Source organism: Alligator sinensis, unplaced genomic scaffold (genome assembly GCF_000455745.1).
Source record: "Alligator sinensis unplaced genomic scaffold, ASM45574v1 scaffold37_1, whole genome shotgun sequence".
Classification (NCBI taxonomy): Eukaryota; Metazoa; Chordata; order Crocodylia; family Alligatoridae; genus Alligator; species Alligator sinensis.
In genome coordinates, this window is record NW_005841955.1 from 1567031 (window position 1) to 1575662 (window position 8632).

Below are 8632 nucleotides of genomic sequence, written 5' to 3' on the forward strand. Positions count from 1 at the left end.
ATCCCTGTCCCTATGATGAAGAGATTATCAGTGCTCTTTAGCCATATCAATGAGAGGGCAGCTGCCATAGAAGCAGACTTCAAGGTTCATCATAAATGTATTCGTATACTGGGGAGAAGAGGGGGGCTGGTGCATGTGCCTGGCAGTGCTGTACAAGTAGTTTCCAAATCTGAAATAGCTGTGTAAGGACAAAGCAGGAGACTTCTGTTCTTGTAACATTACTCAGGAGTAGAGTGGTCAACCATTGTTTTCATCCTGGAGCTTTTGGTGATCTTTTAGATATGCTAGGCCCAGCCATTGATCACCTTAAAAAATAAAACTTAAGGCTTCAAACTTGACTTGACAGTCTACATGAAGCCAACACAGAGAACAGGACAGGTCTTCTTAAGCAAACATGCTGTAATAGTTAAAAGTGAGCTTGTGCTCAGTAGCTGATAACTTCATGCTCAGGTAATATGCTGCTTTAGTTCACACAGGAGGTAATGGATTGTGAAACAAAACCCAAATAGCCAATTCAAGGATGGAACTGAATCTTGTCAGAGATGGTAAGTACACTCACTGGTGCTACTGTAATGACAGTGAGAAATCCAGCAGCACTCCCAAACTAAAGGCTGAGTCAACCAAATGAAAGTTTCTTCAACTAAAAACAAATGTATTAGAGTTATAAGTTCATCCAAAAACATGAACAGGAGAGAGAACTTTCATAACAAGTTTGCCATCTAAATCAGGAAACAGAAGTAACACGTTTACTTGCATACCACATAAATCTTTTTTTCCTAAAAACGAGACTTTCAAAATAGAGGTGCATGTCTTAAGCATGGAAAACTGACTTTCTTTGCTAGAAAAGAACATGGAGGAATAAATGAATGAAAATGCTGTGTTGTAATAGCTGCCTCTTCTGCATACACCAGCAAGCAAGCTGCAACCAATGCAGCAGTGGATGTGAACGAATTAAAACACTAGTTTTTGCCTGAAGCAGGCAGTAAGCTGGCAAGACGGTGAGTGAGCTATGCAGTCGCCTCTTTTAGCCATGACGTTGGAAAAATCTTTCTATATTCTGCCTTACGAAAACAAGCTGCACAGCTTATTTGGGGAGCACACAATATGTGAGAAAACATGGTATTGTGTGACTAAGGGACCAACTGCATACAAAAGAGTGAACAATAAAATTAGTTTACAAGCTTCCAAACGGCTAAAATTATTTTACGTAAGCTATTAATCAAAAGCTTAATATATTCTTAGAAATCATGATCCAACCATAGACTAAGTCTGCATTTCTAGTGATAGAGTATTTTAGGCTACATGTATTCCTTACTCCCATGAGACCTTTATCACTGAGCCCAAGTGCTGAGCTTAGGTTTGGAATTACACAGGAATATGAAAAAACATTAGTCACCTAGGATCAAAAATTTAGTCTCAAAATTTGAAAATGGTATAAAGGAGAAGCAGAGCTAAGAAACCCTTTTAAATAAGATGTCACATGGCTATCAGCATTAGATTAGGATTTCTGAAACAAGTCAGTAGATGATCTCATTCACATCTCATTTAGAAGTATGACTACCACAAGAAATTAAATGCATTAAGCAAATGTGCTTTGAAACCAGAGGAAAAGTGACTTTTTCCATCTGAATTGCAGTCTAGTACAGTAGACCTACTTGCAAACTCTAAGACCCATCAGAGCAATCAAAGAGACAAGCTCCTGCAACTGCAAACACAACAACAATAACCAAACTGCAATCTATTTTTAGAAACTGCTGAAAGGCAGTTATATATAAAATAGGATTAAGAACCTCACTTTAAGCACCTACTAAAGCTACAAGTGAAACTGAACTAAGGTTCCAGAACTGCAGACAACAGTGTGGAATGTCAGGTTGAAATTAAAAGAGCACAACTTTTTATAATAAAGTCAGTCAAGAATTTGTTCAACTCTGTTGAATAGCTCTCATTCAAATTGTTCAATGGACTTTACAAAATGGTGCTACCTTCTTTAAAACAGAAAAATTAAGGTTCAGAGGCTTCAAGAAAATCTGCACTAAAAGCAACAACAAGAAGGTTAAAGTCTACTGATTTCTCAAAAACTTTCTTTGCTGTCATTTTGTTACCATACTACATAGACAATTTTCTCACCTTATATGATAAAAGCATTAGCCCTCACTAAAGAATTAGCTCAGGTGACCAGAACCTGTTAGCCTCACCGTCGTATGAACAATCATCCCATAAAGCCTCTAAGTCAAGGGTGCCAAACTTGCCTCATGCCAGGGGACCAAATCTGGACCATGGACAAGATGCAGCCTGGAGTACAGAGCAGTGGCAGTTCCAGTTACAACCCAGTGCAGAGACACAAAGTGGCTAGAGAGCAACTGGGGCCGTATCAGCCCCCCCTCACCCTCCCGCTGCTGAAAGCCGTTTCCAACAAGGCCCAAGGGCCCTGGATCTGTGGCAGGCCACTCACTGCTGGCCGTACCTCCCAAGTTTCAATGGCCCACCAGTAACCTAACAGGCTAGATAGTGGCTCACAGAGCTGGATCTGGCCCATGGCTGTGTTTTACATTCTTGCTCCAATTTATGGTGTTTTCTCTGAAGCTGCACTCAGCCATGTCTTTTATCCTAGGCTCGAATCAGTTTTTGCTGTCTGAAGTTGGGAATCATTCTTATTCGGGTCAGTAAGAAGCTGTTAGGATCAGTCAGTCTTGGCGAGACAAACATATGGAGAAGACACTGCTTGGCAACCTAATGTTTGGCCTTCACCATGAACAGACTGGTAACTTCTTGTTCAGGTGGGTGGAAGGGATATTTACTTCTGCTCTCTCTCACTTGAAGACAATGATTACTTTGTATCTGTATTATTCCAGCATCAAGTAGCCTAACTTTAGAAGCACTGCCCAACTGTTCTAAGCACATGCAGTTACCTGGATCATGTGGGAGGGTTGGGGGGGCTGGAACAGGATGTTGAAGTGTCTTCTCAATAGCAAATTGTCCTTGAACTGCCTCTTGACTAGTGCAGCTTGATGGTTACCTGATACCAAGATGTGATGTAAAGAGCCCCCAAGATTTTACCAAATAAGCTCAGCATCATGATCTACTATGCTCACAAGAGAAATATCAGCAATTATAAATCTTACAACATGAAGAGAAATAGATTAATGACCCTGACCAATACCATTTCCACCCCAATCAATGTAGGCTTCTTGGAACAGTGCATTTCAAAAACTTCATCTCCCTCTTTTGTTCCTGGCATGGCACAAATCATGATGCACTCACATAAATAAGAATATTAGTATTTATAAATCTCAAAAATCTGTGTGACAAATCTTATCAATCCCCCTTTAGGTGCTCAGACTGTTCCAAAGAAATCCAACAACTGAATCTCCAATTTACCTAAACTTTTCACATCTGAAAACAGTCTAGACACTGGACCTGAGGTCCCTGGATACACTTGAGTACAGGGTGCTTGAGAGGGGTTTGCACCTGTCCTGACAACTGGAACCCAAAGACTATTGCCTGCCACCTAAGAGTAGCACTTATGTGTTAGGCGAGGGGTGGGCAAAATACAGCCTGTGGGCCAGATGCGGCCATTCTATCTGGCCCACGGGGCCCCTAAAAAAAGTTTAGAAAAATCAATATTTCTCTGCCCTTGGTTCCTGTCAAAAATGACAGGAACCAGGGGCAGTAGGACCCAGGGGAAGCCTGGCGGGCTCCCACAACAGCAGGGCCCACTCTGCCCCTGCCTCACAGCCAGAAGCTCCAACAGGGGCTTCTGGCCCAGGACCACATGGCTGCCCCACACCGGAAACTCAGGTAAGGGGGAAGGGCTGGGGAGGAGCCCAGGCAGGGAAGGAGCCCGGGGAGAAGTGGCTAGGGGAAAAGCTGGGGTTGGGGAGCACCAGCCATGGGGTGGGGGAAGGACTGCTTTTTCCCGGGCTCAGCTTTTCCCTGGGCTCCTTCCCTGCTCCTTCCTGGCATGGAGGAAAGTGGCCCCTGCCCTGAACCCATGGCCAGTGCTCCCTGCTGCAGCCGCTCGCAGCCCATGCAGGGCTGTCTGGAGCAAGCACAGGCAGCCCCAGGTGGGCTGCGAGCGGCCGCAGTGCAGGGAGCCGGGCACAGGACAGGGCCACTTCCCCCCACCACACTCAGTACCACCTTGTAACCCAGCCTGGGCCTCTATGCCAGCTCCCCTTACTAGTTTTAAGCAAAATGGAAGTAAAAGGACAAAGGACATAAAGCTGAATGTGCAAAATGGGAGTCTGCAGCATGAAAAGGATACATAAAGTGAGTGCATGATTTCACACGGAATTTACAAGTTGTAGAAACAGATTTTCTACGTCATCGTTCCAGTACAAGATAAAAACCATCTCTACCACAATTATTTTAGTACTCAGGGCAGTTTTCCTTAAAAGCATTATTTCTCCTTTTTGGTACCTGCCTGCTACAAATTATTCCTCCTCATTTTAACTACAAGACATCAACGCTCACATTCTTTTACTATAAAATGTACTTATGTGATATGTAGAATTCGTTAACAATGAAGTATTCTTATATATTAGGGGATGCATGGACAAGGGCAATTTTTCCACATTTAATCTAGGGCAATAGTGCTCAACCGCTTGGTTCTGAGGGCTGGATGAGTGGTGCAGGGCCAACCCCTATGTACCTGGATGGCTCTTGTACCACCTGGGTCACTGCCTCCCATCACCCTTGTGTGCTCATCCTAGCATGCAGTGCCAAGCTACCCAGCCAGCAGGGCTTCCCAATGGACCGGCAGTCAGGGAGAGGCAATGAAGGCTGCCACCACACCCCCACCATGAACTCCAGAACCACGGAGAGCCCCTGTGGGCCAAATGGCAACTTTGAGAGCCAGATCTGGCTTGTGGACTGGGGACTGAATACCCCTGATCTAGGAAAATAGCTCTCCCCCACCCCAACTACTCAATGATATATACATCTTTTTTAATTCACAGGACAGACCATCTTAAAACAGCTCCTAAGAATAAGTAACTTCTTAAGCACTCCTGTTATAGTATCCAAGTGATCACTAATCATTCTGTACTATTTTGTATTGTGCTCTAACCATGGGAGGGGAGATTCTGTTTGGTTCATTTCCTAGTGCTTTCTAGGCAGACTACAAAGTATATGCAACCTTAAAGCGATTCCCCCAATGCCATCACATTCTATTAATAATATTCAATAAAGATGAATCCCCAGAATTATATACATGTAATTTATGAACTAAAGACTTCCAGCTAAAACAAGCTTGAAGTCAGGAAAAATAATAGTTATCCCAACAAGTAAGCTTTTCATTCCATGCAAATGAAAATATTCACTGTATCACACTACTGGGTAATGCTACTAGACATCCGTTCAGAAACCAATTTAAAATTTAAGGCAACAATCAAGTAACTAATGACTTAAGCTCCTGAAGAAAAAACAAACAAACAAAATCATCCTCTGTAGTTGTTGGCAAAATATAAGCACCACATCTTGAAAAATTTAAAAATATAAAGCTATTCTTTATATTCTTATGGCCATAGCTTTTGAGTTTCTAAACTAACAAAGAGCAATTTGATCAGTTGTGCACTCCATGTTTCAGCAGCAATTTGGCTTGACAAATGACACGTTGATGTTTATAGTACAGTAAAAGCTGACTACCACGTTGCTTTACACTAACTCGTATTTTGTGACTTCATGAATATTATATTGTTGAACTAAAAAACAATGTAAAGAGGATGTTTAAAGCTGTTTATATTTAAAAAAATAACTTTTAAAAAGTTATGAAAATAATGAAGCATTATCCTATGAAAAATGGTATAAAATGCTTAATTGATCTGCCTAGACCTACATTTCAAGCCCACTCCAAGAAAAATGTCAAACAATAGAGACTGATGAACAGCAAAAAAAATTACTCTAAAATACACAAATAAAATTCAAGGTTAAAAAGGCCAGGTGATAAATAAGGTGACAAGCATGACAGAGCAAGGATTTATATGGGTGATCAGGGATCCCGGTTCTCTCGGTTTAAAAATCACATATTCTTTGATTAAAACCCCCAAAATTTGCAATTAAAATGAAACACCACTATACATATATGTATCAGTTGAACACAACCTTTTATTGATATATTTACAATTTTAAAGCAATCTGGAAGCCTACCAGTGCCTCAATCACTACAATTAAATAAATTCTAAATACCTATGCATGCTGGCAGGTGATTAGGGGTTTTTTTTTATCATGGGGAAAAAAGTCAGAGCTCCCCCTGCCCACTTCACTTACCAGGACACAAGTCCAAGTCCCTCACTGCTCAGCCACAGCCCCCTGCCCCCTTCAGACTTGCCAGAGGGGGCCCCCCAGCTGCCAGGTCTATGGGACCAGGGACCCAGGTCCGCAGCCCCATGCCCCCCGCAGCAGCGCCCAAGCCCCAGCTGTTGCCTGCAAGAGGTAGTAGCTGCTATGGCAGAGCAGAGCACAAAGCCCAGCTCCCCCTCCCCCGCAGGCAGCACAGCAAGAGTGGAACCTGGGGGAGACAGGGGGAGAAGTGGGGTGTGCAGGCTGCCCACTGTGAGCTTCCCACTGCAGGCTCAGAGCTCCCTGCCCTGATGCCCTCCCCCTGAGGCCTCTGCAACCCAGCAATTGGGACCTGGTGTGCCAGGGCAGTGCGGGGCTGAGCAGGCAAGTTCGGTGCTGCCATAGTGAGGCGCCCCCTGCCCATCTGGCAGCAGCAAGAAGCACAACTCCATGCTGCTGCCAGGCAGGAAGGAGGCATCTCGCTATGGCAGCGCAGGGCTTGCAGTGGCAGCACCCAGCCCTGCCCCACTGTTGCACTAGGCCTTGTGGGAAGACAGCAGGGTAGGGAGCCCCAAGCCTGCAGCAAGCAGCCCACACCCAACTGGCACACAAATCTGAAGGGTATGTACTCCTCATGCCCCCTCACTAGTGCGCACAGCAGTGGGAAGCCAGCCCCCCCCCCCCCCCCCCCCCCAGCACGGCTCTGTGCCATTCCTTGTTCAGGCCCTGCAGCTACACATGGCCCCAGCCCAGCCCAGCCCAACTCCTTTCCTCCCTCACTTTGGGGCCTCAATTCCTCCTCCCCGCCTGCCCCCCACAACTTACCTGCAGAGGATGCTCTCCAGGCTTCCTAGCAGCCACGTGCACATTTATGTACACACACAATACCCCCTGCCTAATTGCCGTCATCCTGCTCTCACCAGCCCCTTGCAGGCTAGAACTCTGCCAGCCTGCAAGGGGAAAGCCACCATTTCCCCAATCCCTAGTGATAATCCATTATCAGACCAACTGCATAGCTGGGACAGACTTAGACAAGCTTTCAACTGTAAAGCATTCTTCAGGTCACAGGGGACAAAATGATATTCTATAGCTTTGGGGAGGATGACAAACAGCACATTTTCTTTCTAAAAGAGAAAGAGATTATTTTGTATCAGTAATAAATTTTACATGAAAGAACCTGTTACAAAACATTCATGATCACCTGTGGACTTTGAATAGAACAGCTGAACCTTTGAACACCAGGTGGTGTGCAAGAGTATATTGATAAGCATCTAAAAAAAAAACCAAGCCCATAAACATAGCAAAAGCAAACATTTTTTTCATGAGATGTAGGACAACAATAATTCTAATAATCCACTGTATGGTTTTATACTTTCTTATAAAACTAGAGGAAATAATTACTATAGAATATGTGAACTGGTTTACCACCATGGTATCTGTGTAATCGTAAGACTTGTATAACACCAACAACACAACCACCACAACAGGAAAAAACCTACACGCATACACCTTTTTGTATCCTTACTGTCATGGCAAGGATGCTCATATTTTTATGATTTGGCACAAGGCATTAAAAAGGTATACAAACTTAACTAAAACAGTGCCAAATACTTTGTTTTTATACAAGCTGCATCCAGTAGGATTTTGCAGTTTCATCCCCTTCCTGAAAAATACAACTGTATTACCAATATTTGGTAAGTGAAAGCTCACCTGCAATAACTTATGCTTCTTTTATTTGAGGGCTAAGCTACTACACTTCAGCTTCCATTGACTGAGGGTAAGAGCACCTGAAGTATAATAAAAGCTTTTAATACTGCAGTATACAGTTCATCTTCCCATCCCTTGTGGCTATTGATGCTGGAGACATTTCCCTGTATGGATGCCTTTAAAAAGAAGTTTGAGAAGTACATAACTCCAACAAGACTTATGTAGTGACCAGGAGAATCAGAGAAGGGCAAAGTACAGACAAAGAGAAAGCCTAAAAGCAGAAGTCAGACTTCCCCGGGGACATAGCCTTTCATTCTGCAATGCTACAGAAGGTACAAACCAATGGTCCCACTTCAAATACTTGCAAGTATCCAACATCCAAGCTAACACCTCCCTGCCACTTTCCACATGGAGTTAATTCCAATTCAAGCTGTAATTGTCCCACACCTGTTTTGATTAAGTCAAAGCAGGGGATAAATCTGTTTTTAGCCAAAGTGTTTCTGCTCCCCTTGGAGAAGACAGTATGCATTTGGGAATGCTTTAAAAACTTAATGATAACAACATTGCCCAATGTAGCATTGTGTTGAGGGTGAAGAGGAGGCATAACAGAGCAGATATTTCTTTGCAGGTAAATAAAATGTTAGGG